Source organism: Dermacentor variabilis, chromosome 5 (assembly GCF_050947875.1).
Source record: "Dermacentor variabilis isolate Ectoservices chromosome 5, ASM5094787v1, whole genome shotgun sequence".
NCBI classification, from domain to species: Eukaryota; Metazoa; Arthropoda; class Arachnida; order Ixodida; family Ixodidae; genus Dermacentor; species Dermacentor variabilis.
The window spans coordinates 199,018,361-199,031,801 of record NC_134572.1 but is presented as its reverse complement, the minus strand read 5'-3'; positions in this window follow the sequence as shown (position 1 = coordinate 199,031,801).

Below are 13,441 nucleotides of genomic sequence, written 5' to 3'. Positions count from 1 at the left end.
GACGCAATCGCATCAGGGAAGAATGGAGCTCTCCAATCCAGACTGAGCACAGAACATTCACGGCAAACTTGGGCTGCCCAGGGAGCCAACAACGCGGCGGTTAGGCTCGCCCACCACACCCCATGTGGGACGGCCCGCAGCTCTGCCCTAGCCCAGGGCTTTTCAAGATTTTGTCAATAAGTCTGTCTGTCTGTCTGTCTGTCTGTCTGTCTGTCTGTCTGTCTGTCTGTCTGTCTGTCCGTCCGTCCGTCCGTCCGTCCGTCCGTCCGTCCGTCCGTCCGTCCGTCCGTCCGTGTGCCTGTCTGCCTGTCTGTCTTGTTCAATATCAATTCTGAGAAATTCATAACCGCTTTTGCAGATGCAATTCTTCATACATATTCAACACCGATGTATATATTTTATCTTAGGGGTTCATTCTTTTTCCGCTTCTTGTTGTACGAGAAAAGAATAAAGTACAATAAAATGCAAAGAAGAAAAATATCGAATCCCAACCACGAAACTAGGAAATAAGACATTTGGGGTGAGAAGTGCAAAAAGAATGGTCGTCCGCATATCGTAAACATCATGACGTCCCGGGTCGTAGGCAAAATTTTTCCTTCGCGCAGTGGCTGTCATCGCAATCTTCTGCAATAGTTTTCTCCCAGTACTTGAGCTTCCTGCCAGGCGCTAACCGTCAATGGTAAGTCAATGGGAGGTGGAGAAGCTATTCGCAAGTGGCGAACCTTATGCTTTCCTTATAAACAGCTGCAAAAGCAATCCAAACGTGCGATTGAGCGACGTTTCTGCCTACCTTGTGAGCACGGCGTGGATGCCGAGCGGCTGTGGCTCTGCGCTGCCATACAAGCGCAGCCGCATTCCGACGGGCCTAAATGCAAGAACGCCGGTGTACGGTATGCACCGAAAGAATACCAGGCGGTAAATATTCTGGCGCCTGTATCACACACTACGGGAGCCCTAAAGTTGTACTGCTTGCTCAAGGCGCACGGCCATGCCATGGAGGGACATGTGCGGACATTTGGTTGAGCTCAATGAACACTGAAACTGAAGGCGATCGACACCTAAGATTGTGATCGAGAAGCTCGATCACGACTGAATGGATCTAGATCAAGCAAAATCACTATTATAAATGTCCGTGTGAGAGGGGATCAATCGAAGCACGAGGTTTGTTTGCTTGTTCGCTATAGTTCGAACCACTGTTCAAATAGGTAACATAATCAAATGCAGTATGTGACGTACAGAGTTTCCTACATGTTATACGCTGTTTTAATCACGCAAACGTGAAAGTGACCGCATTAGTCCCGGCGTTTGCCTTGTGTGTTCACGTTCTAAATTAATATATTCATCTTGGAAGTAGCAGGACACTTGCAAGGCAGCAGCGAGTTAGTTCGACTCTTGTGGAGAATTGCGAAACGCCGCAGATTTTATCGGCGCCGAACGGCTGCCATTTGTCGCGGCGCATTGCCAGCCCCCTCATTTGTCGCCGCTGAAAGCTAAATCCGACTGCATTGCTTCGTGCGATTTTTACATTCAACCTCACAACAACTCACCGCCATGACGAACCGGCTGGACAGACATGCACAACACACACGTATAAAAAAAAAAGAACACTCGCGATACACGAAGCTGTCAGCCTGTCCCCAACGCGCTAGCGGCGTACTTTTCGGCCACCAAACACTCCCGCGTGCACCGGAAGATTACGTGACCGACTCCTCGCGACGTAGGCCGGGAGTAGTCTAGTAATTCACCGTGGCAGCCTCGGGGAAATTGACCAATAAAAAGGAGTGCCTATGATCCCGATGGTGCCACGCTGGTCTCTTGAACAAGGTCCTAAAAACCATGTCCGAATAACGTGTTCTACTTGGACAAGACTTGCTATACTCTAGGATATTGTGGCATAGTCATTCCGCGATTGCTTTTTGCCGCCTGCTCGCGAGAGATGCACAAATGGAAAGTTCCTACTCTGCCGGCCGTAACTTTATTCGCAAGCGTCTTCAAATGTCTGTATTTTGCCATCGCGTTAGATATCGCCGCTTCTCAGCAAAGGCCGTAAACAACGTCTGAACTCGTATGATTACCGGACAAGGTTCGTGAAACAATAATGTAGTTAGAATTCTTCAGAAACTTCACTCAGTTTGCGGCATGTATGTATGTATGTATGTATGCATGCATGTATGTATGTATGTATGTGTGTGTGTATGTATGTATGTATGTATGTATGTATGTATGTATGTATGTATGTATGTATGTGTGTGTATGTATGTATGTATGTATGTATGTATGTATGTATGTATGTATGTATGTATGTATGTATGTATGTATGTATGTATGTATGTATGTATGTATGTATGTATGTATGTATGTATGTATGTATGTATGTATGTATGTATGTATGCATGCACCTAAGTTATTTTACACAAACCCGTGTCACTGGTACTGCAACTCTGGTGTGTGCCGCTTTTCAGAGCCTCTCTTTCGCAGCAAATTTGGTCAGTTAGTACGTGCTGCTGTTCATGAACCACTTTGACACTAGTTTGGGTCCCAGAGTAAGTGCCGCTTGTAAGAAACTACACTAGACACAAACATGTATGATGTCAGGCACGATCTTTGTTTGGTCTTTGAGGCCTTGTCCTCTATCAATGTAAAATTTTTGTTCGCGTATGAGGAAGTTTATCACATCCTCATATCATGAGCCATGGTTTACCCTACGATTCTATTGTCCCACCAATTCTTTGTAATGTGTTTACTAATGAGCTACCTTTTTCTATTACAAATGCCAATCTACTTCAGTAGCCTCCCATTATTACACTCTAATGACATTCTCTCTGTCAACGAAACTCTTTTGTATAATTTGGGCATATTTTTCTTCACCTTATTGAATAATCAAGTTCTTGCAGGCATAATTTCTAAAACATGCCTGATAAAGGCTAAGGTAACTAGATTTTCTTTAAACCATAACCTCATTTTATCTCAGGTGCGCACCAACTATTCTAAACAATCAGTTCATTTTTGAGTTGTTTCGTTTTGGAATTCCCTGCCTCTTTACGCCATGACTTTGCGCCAACATCCATTAAAAAAGAAAAAGCGCCTGGAAAATTTTCTTCTGGCAGAAAATATTTCACATTAGTTTTTTCTTTTCTTTTTCCATTCCTATTACTTCCATTATTCCGCTCTTCCAAAACCTTCCTCTTTCATTGATTGTAATGTATTTTTTGAAGTTTTATTGTTCTTTGCATTGTTGCATGTTTGAGTGAAATTTCTTGCATTATTTCTTTTGCTGTCCGTTACTGTCAATTTCGTTTAGTTCCTTTAGTTTTACTGCGTTTGCTCGTTGCAGTTGTATAATTTCCTGCTTTTGATTTACTGTAACTCCCAAATGCACAATTATACCTTGCTTTGTATGCTGCATTACTTGCTTTCTTCCATGTTTCTTTGTATATGATTTTAATGCGATGCTCCTCGTTGCTTTAGAGAAAGCATATTTGTAAATAACACGAGGTCCCAATACAGTCCTCGACCATGGTACCCCCTTCTGTATGATATTTTTCTTTATAACCTGTAATCCATTACGAGTAAATCAATTTCAATTTTTATATATAACTGTGCACTCCTGATAAAAACATTAATAATTATCATACTCTGAAACGTGAGTTCATTGGTGGAACGGTGCCGTTCTAATCGCGCACCTAAAAACAAAAAGAAAAAAAAACGTTTTTAATTTATTTTACTTGAACAGTGTCCCGTTCAACAAAATGTATATAACAAGTGATGTAGACGTTCACATTGATAGTAACCTCAGGTTCAGTGAGCACTTGAGTGGCGCCAAATCGTCCCATATTTGTGCTCGTGGCCGCGATAAAAAATAGTTCCGAGTGTGAGAAGAATCACGCAAGGTGCTTTTGTAAACGCTCTTTGTGAGTTTTATATAAAGTTCTTTTAATTGGTGGCAAGTTATGCATCGTCCGGAAAGGCCGCTATTGAAAAGACCACTTGCGAGAGCCCGCCTGTCTCTTAAGAATGGCAGCTGATGGCACATGCTGAGCCACTGCTAAGCTTGCACGTATGAACCATTGCTGGCGACCATAGGGACGCGACCGAAAAGCAGGGATACCATGGCACATGGAGTGGCGGAGGCATTTCATATCTGAAAATTTGGGACCAGGTACATCAGCGTCCCTTCATTGTCGCTTTACGTGAACGAGTATGATTTCTTTGACGGCAGAATATGATAACATTGGTGTCAGTTTGCTAAGTGATTCTTTGTAGTGTTGTGCACATGTGTGAGGTTATATTGATTGAAGCGCGCGCAGGTTAAACAGTTGCGTGTCTGTGCTTGTCCGTCTCTTATTTTGCGCCTACAACCGTTTCTAGTCATTGAATATTTTAGCCTTAACCTACGTGCTGCATTTAGCTTTCATGGTTTTGGTTCCCGAATAAATCGTAGTTTAAGTGACCCTGGTTATTTCAACAGATTGCTTAGATCCTTCGTTGCCGGTGAACATGAATATCGTTAGGTAGTGTGGAATAGAATTGGCGTTTTCTTCAGGACAAAATAGAAAGAGTTCTACGCAGATCTCTTAATGTACTTTGCGACAGGTACTCGAGACATTCTTATTAATAGACACATGCTTGCTCTTGACAGGTACACCGTGAGAATATTGAATTGGAGACGTACAACCCTCAACCTTGTATTTTTGCAGAAGTGCATTCATTGACTCATTGAATGTTCCCGCTTGCTTCTTTCTATTTGTTTCTAGTTTTCCAAAGGGTGATATCGGCGGAATTATGTGCTTAGAGGTAAAAATTTAGTAACATGAGTCGAATAATTCGTTCCTAATGTATATTTAACAACGTGAGTAACAATCCGATGCTTGCAATACTATAACGAATATCTCTGTTTTAAAAAAATACTATTGAATTATACTTCTAAGTGTTCTCATTCTGTCTTTTTTATCTCTTTTGTGTCTTTCTATGTATTTATTTTCACCGTTATGCACCACATGAGAAAGCTTAATGTATGCTGTTCTTGGTTGGATAAGTAAATGGATAAATTCAATTGTATAGGTCACCTTGACGCAACCTCGGATAACTAGGCAAGTGTCACGAAATGTGTGCTGCTTTTCATACCACAGAGGCCATAACACTGGCCCATGCGATGAACCCACACAGATAGTGTGGATGATGGTGATGACTTATTGAAATACCCTTTGAAACGGGACACTGATACACAGTAACCGAGGCTGCTTGAGGTAATCAGGTATGCTTTACACGCTTTTCATTGTAGGATTTTCGTATACGTCTCCTTAATCTTTTTTTCTCTTCCTCAAAGCTTCTATACCTACTTTGTACAGCTACGACTGCATGTAACACACCCTCTCGTATCAATTTCTTCGATGTTTTTTTTTTCACTTATATTGTAAGCGGCTTTTGCTTATCTGGACCGCTGACCGGCTGATGTTTCCGCCCACATTAAATCCAAGCGCTTCTGGAACGGGGATGTCACCCACGGGTAACTCAGAGGGCGAACTCCTTCGCATTGCGTTGGCATGTGCCGAATGGTCTCCGGACTTCTGCTTCAGTGTACACATGACTCATCTTGTTGGGAATATTTGCTTCGGTATGTTTTTGACCTGATGCAAAATGCTCGAGAATCAAATAGCAAGGCACATTGTGTTATAGTGCTAATTTACCCATCTCATTTATTTCTTCTTATTCTTCGAAATCTCCATGGTCTTTTGTATCTCCATTCTTTGCTTCCAGCTCACTGTGTCTATTTCTCTCACTTTCTTTCTGATGACTCCTGATTGTCCATTTACACTTTCAATTACCCCGTTCTTGGTTGCCGAATTTCTTGACATCTCCCTTCACTCTGTGTCCACGTTTTTTAGGTACATATATTAGTGCACGCTAGCCACATATCTATTTTATTTCATGTCGCCGAGACTTTCTTTAAAACTCATCTTACTCCGTGCTTCTCTGACTTCAAGAGAGGCCCAAGCCATGCTACCCTGCACTGCCTCATTTCTGGTTTCAGCATGGGCTCCCAAGGCCAACCACCGATGTTTGGTTTACTTTCAGTTGCTGCAAAGCGTCCGATTTTAAGCACTTCGTATGACTTGCTACCGTTCGCGTTGACACCATTACTCTTTTACAGATTGCACGCGCCACGTCATATTTATTCCGGCCCGAGAGATCTCTTCTATGTTTAATAATCGCTGCATTCCCCTTCCCCTTTATTTTCACACAATCTTCGTGCGTGCTAGAGTAAGCCTTTCCTTAGTTTATGTATACGCCTAGGTATTTATATTCCATGACTACGTATACGAGCGTCCCCTTTGGAACGGCGCGGTGGGCTGCGCCACCAAACTTTTGTTATTTTGTTGCGCAATGTACTACCTATGGTAAAAAACAAAAAAGAAAAGGGAAAAAATACCCGCGCTGCATTCCAATAACCAAAGTTTCTCAACCCCTATTGTGAACTTTGTGCCGTACGCCTCCATTGTTTGTCGTTTTCCTACTTTTCTTGAACCAATTTTCCAATCGCCACTTACTAATTTCTGTTGCCGAAATGTTTACTTCCCTCCTGCTCTCGCTGAACCAAAGGGTTTCAAGGAGGCCAGTGATTCTTCAATCGACCGCTGAGAAGATATCTTCACACTCTAATAAAACATGCTCAATCGTTTCGCTAGTTTCACCGCAGCAAGCACATGCTTCTTCCTTCTTCTTATAACTCGCTTTATAAGTGCGTGCTCTAAGGCAGCCTGATCTCGCTTAGAAATTTAATGAGCATCCCTTGGAGATATCATAAGTTGTTTGTTTTCTGATTTTGTTTTCTCCTGTTAAGTAGTTACTAATAGCAGGTTTCTTTTCCATTGCCGCCACCCATGAGATTATCTCAGACTCACTCACTTTCCGCTTGACGTTCTTTGTTGCTGTGTTGCTCACCGTATACTTGCTGGTAAGCTTAATAGCTCTTTTTCTCCATTGTGAATCAATGTTGTTCATGTACAAATACCTGAACACACGGCCAGCCCATTTACTTTCTTCCACATTCCTCAGTCGTTCTTCATAATTTTACTGTGAGCTTCCCTCACTTCATAACTTGCCCAGCCCATATCACCCTTCACAGCTTCATTTATAGTTTTCCCGTGGGCGCACAATGTGAGGTGCCCCAGTGACCTTTGGTTGCCATCGCCTCCCCTGCTTTCAAGCAAAAAAACCGCATTTCCGAATGCAAGTCCTGGAACCATTACATCTTTCCACATACCCAGGAGTATCTCATACCTATTGTAGCCCCATAGCGTTCTGTGTTTCATTATGACCGCATTTCTCTTCCCCGCTATTGTTATTGTTTATTCCTGCGTTTCCATATATACCTCGTGAGGCTTATAGCGCGTGAAACGGCAAGGACGAAAGGAAGACGTGAAACACACAGGTCGCTATCTTGCAACAATATTTATTTCGAGCAAAGGGCCCATACATATGTTCAACTTTTTCGCATACATCATACATGCGCTGTTCGCAAAAAAATACCTTCACACCATTACGCATGTAAGCTAACTCTTTGTGCGAAATGGCAATTGATGGTTTTGACACACAGTTATCCACAAGCCTATCAATCATTTGTGCTTCAATCATTTGTGCTTCAATAATTTCGCGAGTTAATCTCCCTCGGGCTCTTCCCACAATGGAGCAGTCACTCTATGCTGGAGCACACGTCGAGTGGTCACCATCATCTGCCCCGGCAGCAGCGCACTTCCAATGCCTGCAGTGAGCGTCAAGGAACCGACCCCGCTTTTCTACTACATGACACCAGTGTTCCTTTACACGCTCGTTGACGCACCTTCCGCTTTGCCTTACGTAATTTTCCGCACACTTTAAACGAAGGTGGTAAACAGCTGCTGCCGCAACCGCATTCGTGAGGCTTATAGCGCTTTTCACGCGCTATACGGCTCACAATGTCTTACCAACAAGCCCAAATCACCGCATTACTCCATATGCCTATTTGTCTTCGTTTATCTATATACCAAGGTATCTATATTCTTTTACCCGAAGCATTTCCTGCCCCTGTATTGCCACTGTCTGTTCACTGTTCTCATTGAACACCATAAAACCCGATTTTCTAACGCTAAATTTCAAAACTAAATTGTCGCCTTACTGTAAAGAGATATTAGCCAGACGTTGCAAATCACTTTGCTTGTTAGCTAGCAACACAACGTGGTCCGCATAAAATAAACCTGGAAGCCGCTGCTCTACTACTGTACCCTCCTGTTTGTATAAGAGATTAAACCTGAGATTACTTCGTTCTAGCGCACTCTCCATCCTCACCATGTATGTCATAAACATCATTAGGGATGAAGGGCATTCCTGCCTCAATTCCTTATTTATATCAAAATTCTCCTCACTCCTCATCCTTTCCCATTCAACGCAAACGGCATTTTCTAGGTAAATCTCTCTCGAAAGCTGTAGCCAATCGTGGCCTAAACCTTCCCTTTCCAGAATATCTCACAAAATGTTGCGGTCTACGTTGTGATACCCTCCGGTAATGTCTAAAAAGGCCACATATAACAGTCTGCTTTCTACACTTGATATTTCCATACACTAAGTTAGGGCAAACAGGTTATCATACAAACGCCTACCTATTCTGGAGCCATTATGAAGTTCTAAAGTGCCATTATTCTCTGTCCATGCTTGCAACTTTACCTAAGTTGCCTGCATTGCTAACCTGTATATTACCGATGTAATGGACAACGGTCTATACGGGTGAATTCTATCTTTCTCCCCCTTACCTTTATAAATTAAATTCATTCTACTTTGTCGCCAACTGTCTGCGATTCGCCTATCTTTTAGACTTTTTCACTGATTTCAACAGAGCTTGCTTACTTTTTGGCCCTAGTTCAATAATCAGTCTAACGGCAACCTCGTCTAGCCCTGTGGCTGTACGCTTAGGAATTTTCTCTTCGGCTTTCTTCCAGTTGACATTTGTCAGCACCAGCTCCTTTTCCATCTCGTTCTCTTTCATGCACCTTCTCTCCTCAACTACAGCCTCGTCATTACCTTGCACAGATTCGGCTGGTATTTTTCGTATGTAATTTAATGCCGCGTCTCCTTCCAGTCTGTTTCCAGCTTCATCTAGGTTATGCTTTGTTTTATGCCAGACTTCCTACTTAATAATTTTATGTGGTTATAAAATATTCTAGGTACGGCCTTTTTTCTCACCTATTTCCGACAACCAACGTTCACTTTCACCTTTTATCGCTGCGTCAACAATATTTGAACCGTAGATTTTTTTCTCCAGGTTTATTTCCCATTTTCTGGCTACTTCGCCCTGCGGTAGGTGCGCTTTATTTGGCTGCCTATGCTCTCAAGATGGTTTCTTTCGTTCGAATATCGCTTCTCGTATCTCCCTGTTTCACCAGATTTTCGGTTTCTTTTTTCCTTTCCAAGGAACGTGTTGTTTGTCCTTCCGTTTTCCGGTCGTTATTACGCTTAGAAGCTCACTAAATTCCCTATGTTTGCTCGGCCATTTGCCAAGTTCGTCCTCGACTCTTGTGACTATGTTTGTTACTTGTTCAGTGTGCAAACTTGGAATGGCCGTTTTGCGCTGCTTGCTCTCTTTTCCAACTGGATATCCCATTTTCGAACTGATCCGCTTATGGTCCCTCCCTATGGTGCTATAGCCTTCCTCGTCAATAACCATTTCTCTCAACTTATCATAAATTCCTGCTCTTATAAGACTGTTATCAATGGTTGATTGCCGGTTTCCCACTTGGCACGTGGTGGGCCCCTCACATTTAGGTCCTGTATTCACGATAACGAGGTTATGTTGCGCACAAAGATCTAGCATTGATTTCCCGTTGCTGTCAATATAGACAGCTAGATCCTGTATGTGGGCGTTCATGCCACTTAATAGGATAATTTCGGCATCATTCCCAAAACCCTTCATATGTGTTTTTTTTTGTTTCTTTTATTTACAGAACACTGCAGGCCAAGCAGGCCAATGCAGGAGGGGCTACACTACAAAATAATATATTCCAAGCAGGACAGCGATAACACACACACACAAAAGATACAGGTACAAGAATGTCATCAATTAAATACAAGGACTACGAATGGAAAGAAAATGACCTAGTTCCTTCGCTAAATCCGGGAACAGAAAAATTTTTTTGGGAAGACAGTTCGACTCTGATACTTTTCGTGAGAAAAAAACTGCGGTTATATATATTTGTTCAAGCAAACAACGGCGCTAGAGAAAAATAATGCGTGTGGTGTGCTCTCCTCATGGAAATACGCTGGATGCAAGAAGGTAGCGTAAATTCGGTTTTCCAAGAAAGACGGTTGTGAAGAAACATCATGCGATCAAATTTTCTGCTTGATTGCAACGTTTACATATTATTTTGTTTCGTTATAGGAGAGCGAGAATCTTGCCGTCGATATTTTCCATAAATGAATCTGACTGTCCTTCGCTGAACCCGTTCTAGGTAGCTCACATCTTTTCTTGGTGAAAGGGTTCCATATTATTGAAGCGTATTCCAATTCTGACCTAACGCAATTGTTATAAGCTAGATGTGTGATAATTATAAGCGCTGACGCGAGTTTTCTCTTCAAAAACCAAACTTTTTTACGGCTGATGTGCAAACATTAGAAATGTGGTCAGACCAGGCGAGGTTACTATTATGAGTTGCGCCGAGATACTTAGACTTTTAAAGTTCTGAAATGAGGGTGTTTTGTAGCATATTGGGAACAGTGCTTTTTGTTTGTAACTCGCAAAAGCAGTTTTTTTTTTCCTTATTCAGTGTCATGCCCCACTGTGTACATTATTCGTCAGTCGTACCTGTAGTTTGTTGCAACAAATGATGATCCTTATCGCAAGAAATTGTCTTAACACTGCACTATAATCCGCGAATAATCTAATAAACACACCATCCACCATCAACCAAATAATTTATATAAATTAAAAATAATAGGGGTCCCAAGACACGTCCTTGCGTAACTCCTGAAGTGACACTCAGAACACTTGAAAAACGGTTGCCGACTTGAACAAACTGTCCCGTATATTTGAGGCAGGCGCCAGTGCATTGAATGATAAACCCTAAAAGCCCTATTGATTCCAATTGAAGCAGAAGTTTTCCTAGAGGAACCTGGTCAAAGGCTTTGCAGAAATCCATAAAAGTAACATCGAGCTTGCCTGACAAGTCCACCTCATGAGACGAAACACACACTGTTGACACAACCTGTGTAACGGTAGGCATACTCTTTCTGAAACCATGGTGATGAAATGATAAGACGTCGTCTTCCGATAAAAACCTTTGTATGTAGCTGACAGTGACATGTTCTAACAATTTGCAGGATGCACTGGCAATAGAAACATGCCTGCATGTAATTAGTAACTCATGACGGATCACCTTTTTTGTGAATACGTACAACACGTGCGTTCCGCCGGTCATTTGGTATCCTACCTGTACAGAGGGACAGTTTGAATATACTGGTCAGAAATTCGGATATTTGTTCAGCATACCACCTCAAAGGCGCATTTGGAATGCCATCCGGCCTAGTAGGCTTTTTTGGATTAAGGTTAAGCAGCATGGCCTTAACATCTTCGATATTACTAACCGATCTGCTGCGTAAATGTGCAAGCTCTGAGGCCCAAACTGCTCATTTTCTGCAACGACGCTTTGGAAATAGTCATTGAATTAATTTGCAATTTCTTTTGCATCCGTGAAAACTAAATCACCTGCGTTTATTTTCTTTATCTTCTGTTTACTGTTCCTGAGATGACGCCAAACCTTTTGGGAGTCGGTTTCATTGAATTCACCTATACTTTTCGAGAAATACTTATTCCTAGCGCACTTGAGTGTAAGTTATAATTCTTACTTTACTCTTTCAATTTGTAATTCGTCTTTGTTCTGTTGTTTCTTCAGCTTCTTAAGTTTTCTTTTAAGCTGGATGATGCCAGAGTTTATCCATGGTTTTTTTCACGCCTAAACTTCTTTCTCGCAATGATAAAATTCTCAATAGTATATTTAAGAGTTTCTGTGAACTATTCACACAATCCTTCAACATCGTTAGAGTCTGTAATAAGATGAGAGCCTAAATAATCAATTATAGCAAAGTCATCCGCATGGTTGAAATCCTTGATCAAATTTTCCTTCACGGTCTTGACAGGTTTACGAGCAGTCGTCATCCACGAGAAGTGTACTAGCCTGTGGTCGGAGATATCAGGTTCGACTGCGACCATTCCTTTACTGAAGATCTCGCTAAGAAACAGAAGGTCCAGAATGAAGTTTCTGCGTGCATTGAGCTTTACCATCTGCTCAAGGCTAAGGGAGAACACACAATCTAGAAGAACATCTGCCGAGGGACCATTACCGTAGCGCATATTATTCCAGTCGAAGGTGGGCAAGTTTAAATCACCCGTTAAAATTATGTGCTTTCCCCATAGGTTGAAAAGATGATCGTACAGTCCTTCCATAAACGATTCACCTGAATCTTGGGCCAGATACAGACTGCAAAGAAAAAATGTTACGTTAGAAAGAAAGAGATTCGCGAGAGCAAACTTTGATGCTGACTTGAACTTTGAGTGCCTTGTCTGTCGTCTTTCTTGTGTCTGTTGTTTTGCGCTAACCAAAGTATTCATGGATTCGCACCAACTAGCCCGCTAACGCATTGTGCTGATGCTGACTTATCTGCTCGACAACAGCAACGTCAATACCACACTTAGTAATGACGGCCACCCCGCCACCGCGCCATACTCAATCTCGTCTGTAAAGCTAATGGCCAGGTGACACAATTTCATCATCTCTCGTTGAATCTTTTAGGCAAGTCTTGGTAATGACGCGGATGTGTAGATCATGCAGCATAAGTGCCTCAAGTCTATTGCTTTTGTTCACGGCACTTCTCGCGCTTACGGAAATCAAGCGCAACTGGCTGAATCCCTGTAGCTGGTTTTGCTGAAAAGTGCTCATTTTCGATACCAGTTCCCGTGAGTTCAAGACATCGTCTCATTTAAAGTACTTATATCTACTCGCAGCTTGTCATGTATCAGTGACACTTTGCTACCACTCTTTCTGTCCTGTGCTGCACTCTGCCAGAGCAGCTTCCGTTGGCGTAGTGTTTCTGCGGAGTAATCATTTTGCAAGGAAATACGCGTCCCTTCTAATTTCGTCCCGAAGCCATTCCCGGGGGATGGGGGGTGAGGGCGAGGGGAAATAACGACTCCTGTTTTTATGCAAGATGAGCAAGTCGAGAATGTCGTTTCCAATAGGATCATCGCTGTCGCTTGGAAGTTGAACTGGTGCGAACGGCATTTCTGCTGCTGGCTTGACCACTCCTTCGGACGACAGCAGGCGAGCCTTAATGAAGAAGACAAAACCTATCGTGAGCGATCTGTCACCAGTGCTGTCGCCGTGCCCATATCAGCACTTAACCATTGAACTAACTCTCG